This window comes from Tachyglossus aculeatus, chromosome 1 (genome assembly GCF_015852505.1).
Source record: "Tachyglossus aculeatus isolate mTacAcu1 chromosome 1, mTacAcu1.pri, whole genome shotgun sequence".
In the NCBI taxonomy this organism is placed as follows: domain Eukaryota; kingdom Metazoa; phylum Chordata; class Mammalia; order Monotremata; family Tachyglossidae; genus Tachyglossus; species Tachyglossus aculeatus.
Genome location: NC_052066.1, coordinates 54,881,650 through 54,887,437, shown reverse-complemented (window position 1 = coordinate 54,887,437; position 5,788 = coordinate 54,881,650). Strand labels below are relative to the sequence as shown.

At 43.7% G+C, this 5,788-nt stretch overlaps 1 non-coding gene across 1 annotated transcript; it reads right to left on the bottom strand.

The window, feature by feature from the left end:
* Positions 1 to 211: 211 nt before the first annotated feature.
* On the bottom strand, positions 212 to 349 carry LOC119935085. Its single transcript, XR_005453074.1, has one exon. It is a non-coding gene; the product is annotated as a small nucleolar RNA SNORA7 (small nucleolar RNA).
* Between the last annotated feature and the right edge of the window lie 5,439 nt (positions 350 to 5,788).

Here is a 5,788-nt window from a genome sequence, read left to right as displayed (position 1 = left end):
CCCAAGTGCTTAGTACAGTGCTCTGCACACAGTAAGCGCTCAATAAATACAATTGAATGAATGAATAAATGAATCTCACCCAGAATGCCCCACCTCCATCTGCAATCATTCGGGGAGTGTATCCATAGAGTTTCTTCTTCCACTTAGTCAACTTGAGTCTCAGCCCTCAACTCTCTCCCATGCTGCTGCTGCACAGCACAGCTGAGTTTTGACTTGTAACAGACTGCCTTCCACTTGCTAGCCATTGCCCAAGCTAGGAATGGAACAGCTATGCCTCTGCTTGACTCTTCCTCCTGCAGTCAAGACTGATAGAGTACTGGAAACTCTCCAGGTGCAATCCTGAGAGGGGTTGAAAGAGGTGGTTTATCAGATAAAAAGTGGCATGGAGCTGCAAGTAGGTAAGAGAGAGGCATGAGCAAAGGATCTTCTAGACCGTGAGCCCGCTGTTGGGTAGGGACCGTCTCTATATGTTGCCACCTTGTACTTCCCAAGTGCTTAGTACAGTGCTCTGCACACAGTAAGAGCTCAATAAATAAGATTGAATGAATGAATGAATACTTTGGCTTAACAATAACATAACTCCATTAGATCTGTATATTCCTGAAGACAGGGATCAAGCCTACTACTTCTATAATAATGATAATGATAATAATTGTAATTCTTAAGCACTTACTAAGTACACTGTACTGAGCACTACAATAACATCAGATCAGACTCAGTTCCTGTTCCCTGTGGGGCCTTATGGTCTAGAGGGGAGGGAAAACTGACGTTTATTCCATATTTTTACATATTAAGAAAATAAGACATAAAGATGTTAAATGACTTGCCCAAGGCCATCCACCAGTGCTTAGAACAGTGCTCCCAGCAGTTAGAACAGTGCTTGGCACATAATAAGTGCTTAACAGTACCAAACTTATTTTTATTATTAAGTGTGGACCCAGATCCCCTAACCTGTACTATTTTCACAAGGCCACCCTCCTCCCCAAACACTTATCAGGAAGCAGCATAGCAAAGTGGATAGATAAAAAAAGCCTGGGAGTCAGAAGGTCATGGTTTCTAATCCAGGCTCTGCCACTTGTCTGCTGTGTGACCTTGGGCAAATCATTCATTTCTCTGGACATCAGTTCTCTCGTCTGTAAAATAGACACTGAGACTGTGAGCCTCATATAGGACAGGGACTTTGTCAACCCGATTTGCTTTTATCCATCCCAACGCTTAGTAGAGTGCCTAGCACACAGTAAGCACCTAACAAATACCACAATTTTTACTTAGAGCAGTGCTCTGCTCACAGTAGGCCCTCAATAAACACTATTGATTGAACACCCTCTGTCACTAAAGACAGAGGAGAAATTCAGCTATTGGTGGATTAATTATAATAATGATAATGTTATTTGTTTAATGCTTACTATATGCCAAGCACTGTTCTAAATGCTGGAGTCGGGGGATGCAAGGTAGTCAGGTAGTCCCACATGGGGCTAACTGTCTTAATCCCCATTTTACAGATGAGGTAACTGAGCCCCAGAGAAGTGAAGTGACTTGTCCAAAGTCACTCAGCAGACAAGTGGCAGAGCCATGACCTCTGACTCCTAAGCCAGTGCTTTTTCCACTGAGCCACTGTTTAGACCCAATTTTAAATGAGTTCTTGAGAAACAGGTACATGTTTTGACTTTCTCAAACTCACTATGCAAACTGAAGTGTATTTGGCAGACTGCAGTTGCATAGATTTTACAATCTGAATAATTCTGTCCTACTCCATGCTGTTTTTCCTTGAGGAGCAGTTTCTTTAATCTGAGTTATTCAGATAATTGTCTCACAGTTATTCTTTCCCTTTACCATGCTTACAGCTGACAACCTGTACAGTAGGTTAAGAAAATTATCCCAGTAGCTACTGCTTAACAGTCATAGCCTTCCTAGCCCTATTTTAATATCCGCCTCCCCATCCAGACTGTTAGCTTCATACAGACAGGGAACACATCTACCAACTCTGTTATACTGCAATCTTCCAAGCATTTAGTACAGGGCTCTGTATTTGGTAAATCATGGCATATCTAATCCTATTTTCAGTCCAGTGAAAATGAGGGTTAGTAACTGATATTCATTCATTCATTCAATCGTATTTATTGAGTGCTTACTGTGTGCAGAGCACTACACTAAGCGCTTGGAAAGTACAATTCGGCAACAGATAGAGACAGTCCCTACCCAGCAATGAGCTCATAGTCTAGAAATAACTGGCTCACAGTCTAAAGTTTCTGTTGCTCCTCAGCACAGCTACCCATGAGCATGCTTGGTTGAATCATTGCAGAGAAGGTAGCAACTCCTGGAAATTAATCTGGGGATATACATGATTGACAGTTTAGACTGTGAGCCCACTGTCAGGTAGGGACTGTCTCTATATGTTGCCAACTTGTACTTCCCAAGTGCTTAGTACAGTGCTCTGCTCACAGTAAGCGCTCAATAAATACGATTGATTGATTGATTGACAGTTGATGACCAAGGTTTCTGAAAACCTTCTCCTCCTCCACCCACTTCTAGCCTATCTACATACTGGGGACTATCCGCCTTCCCTCTGGGGAGACATTCAGAAATACCAGAAGGAGGGGGACAGAGACTGTGTTCAACCTGATTATCTTGTATCTACGCCAGCACCTAAAATAGTGCTTGGCCCATAGTAAGTGCTTAAAAACAAAACATTATTTTGCATGATTCTTTAATTTTCTTACAGTGATGTTTAATGTGCCCTTCTCTCGCACCTACAAGTATTTCCTATTGTTTTTCCATTGGTTCTAAAATGAATTCTGTGGATAAATCTATCCGTTTGTTCATTCAATCATTTTTATTGAGTGCTTTCTGTGTGCAGAACACTGTACTAAGCACTTTTGAGAGTACAGTACAACAACAGACAGGTTCCCTGTCCCAAACAAGCTTCCAGTCAGGGCGGCAGGGGTGGGAGAGAGAGACAGACATCAGTACAAATAAAAAAACTTACAGATATATACATAAGTGCTATGGGGCTGCGAGGAGGGAGGAGTAAAGGAAACAAGTCAGGGCAACGCAAAAGGGAGTGGGAGAAGAGGAAAGGGGGGACTTAGTCTGGGAAGCCCTTTTAGAGGATATGTGCCTTCAATAAGGCTTTGAGGTGGTGGGGTGGCGGGCGGGTAATTGTCGGGATTAAGGAGGAAGGGTGTCCCAGGCCAGAGACAGGATGTGAGCTAGGATCAGTGGCAAGATAGGCGAGATAGAGGCACAGTGAGAAGGCTATCTCTAGAGGCGTGAAGTGTGCGGATTGGGTTGTAGAAAGAGAGTAGCAAGGTGAGGTAGGGAGGGGCAAGGTGGTGGAGTACTTTAAAGGCAATGGTGAGGAGTTTTTGTTTGCTGCAGAGGTGGCTGGGCAATCACTGGAACTTTTTGAGGAGCGGGGTGATGTGTTCTGAATGTATTCGTAGAAAAGTGATCCGGGCAACAGAGTGAAGTATGGACTGGAGTGTGGAGGGAGAGGAGACCAGGAGGTCAGCAAGGAGGCTGATGCTGTAATCCAGGCAGGATAGGATGAGTGGTTGTATTAACGTGGTAGCACTTTGGATGGAGAGGAAAGGGCCACTGGTGCCTCCCAGAATACACACAGGGTAGTAAGCATAATGTGAGCCACATTGCCATGCTTTGGGTACAAGATTTGGCACTGCTTTTACCATTCTAGTAGAAGGCCTCCCTTAGACCACATTTCTCCTTGGGAGCTGTGGGAGAACAGAGTGCACCCTCTCTATCCCAGCAAAATTGCAGTCCCATCAATAGTGTCATCTACCACTCCCTTCTGCATCTCTCTGCCTGCATCCCTTTGCTCTTTCCCCCATTCCAGCCCCACAGCACTTATGTGTTTATATGCAATTTTATTTAATAATAATAATAATAATGGCATTTGTTAAGCGCTTACTATGTGCGAAGCACTGTTCTAAGCACTGGGGGATACAAGGTGATCAGGTTGTCCCACTTGGGGCTCACAGTCTTAGTCCCCATTTTACAGATGAGGTAACTGAGGCTCAGAGAAATTAAGTGACTTGCCCAAGGTCACACAGCAGACCTGTGGCGGAGCCAGGATTAGAACCCATGACCTCTGAGTCCCAAGCACGTGCTCTTTCCACTGAGCCATGCTGCTTCTTTATTTGTCTTGATGTCTGACTCCCCCATCCCAGACTGTGAGCTCATTGTGGATCACTGTTTAATGTTGTATTGTACTTCCCCAAGCGCTTAGTACAGTGCTCTGCACATAGTAAGCACTCAATAAATACGATTGATTGATTGATTGCTGTGCACACAGTAAGTGCTTAATGCATATAATTCATTCAGTTGTATTTATTGAGTGCTCACTGTGTGCAGAGCACTGTACTAAGCTCTTGGAAAATACAATTGAATGAACGAATTAGTCAATGGCCTTGATTCCCTCATTTCTGACACACAGTAGGATATGTAGGTCCCTACAGAGAAGCAGCATGGCCAAGGTGATAGAGCATGAGCCTGGGAGACCAAAGGACCTGAGTTCTTATCCCTGATCTGCTATTTGTCTCCAGTGTGGCCTTGGGCAAGTCACTTGACTTCTTTGTCTCTCAAATACCTTATTTGTCAAATACAGATTAAGACTGTGAGCTCCCTGTGGGACAAGGACTTTGTCCAACCCAATTTGCCTGTATCCACCCTAGCGCTTAGTACAGTGCCTGGCACATAGTAAGTGCTTAGCCTCAGTTACCTCATCCGTAAAATGAGGATTAAGACTGTGAGCCCCACGTGGGACAACTTTATCCCATTGTATCCCCCCAGCGCTTAGAACAGTGCTTTGCACATAGTAAGCGCATAACAAATGCCATCAAAAAAAAATGTTTAGCAAACATTATCATTATTATTATTATTATACTAGGTCTGCTCCCAGATATCAGAGTGCCTTGAAACAGCTGAGACTGTAGAATTGAGAGGAGGAAAAAAGCCCAGTATACGACAGCCCCTCGAAGAATACACACACGGGGTCATTGCAGTAGAAGAGCTTTCCCCTAGATACGCAGGAACAATGACAAGTGATGACGAGTATGCTGAGCAGTCTTTCGTGCTAGATATGCCCCATTACCTCCGGCAAAAGCATTCTGTCACAGCCTCTGAGGAGCCATTCATTTTTCATTAACCTCTTGGTGGCCTGACTGGGATTTCCCAATGCAATGCTCAAGTTCATTTTGCAATAGTTATTCAGCATTAACAGCTCCTGACTCCTCTTTTCAAGTGTTCCCAGCACCCTGGGTGATGGAGACGAGCATGGTGGCCGTTGATTTTACCTCACAGCTTGAGAAAAACAATTTCCAATATCAAAATCTCAAAAATCTTTCTGAAAATGACTTCAGCTCAATATTACTTTGTGAGGAGTGTTCAAAGGTTCCTAATATAAAGCACATCAGATGAGAAATTAGAGTTGTTTAAAAATAAAATCCCATCCGCCACTTGCAAGTGTCAGCTTTCATGCCAGCAGGGGCAAACTCTTGAAATGCCAATTGCAGTAATGTTAAGAATCCCGATTTGTAAAGTGCTTTAAATGACTGTCGCATCTTGGATTATATTTATTGCATATTGTCTTACACCCTCCATGTCTGCTTCGGTGTATTTTAATATGTCCCATCTGCTTCTCAGAAGCACTGTCATCAGGAAACCTGGAAGACCTAAGAAAGAGTCTGACTGATCGCAAGGTCCTATCAAATGTCAAAGCTGGCCCTGGCTGACCCTCTCATCTATTCAGAGATGCTTGGATTTAATCTAC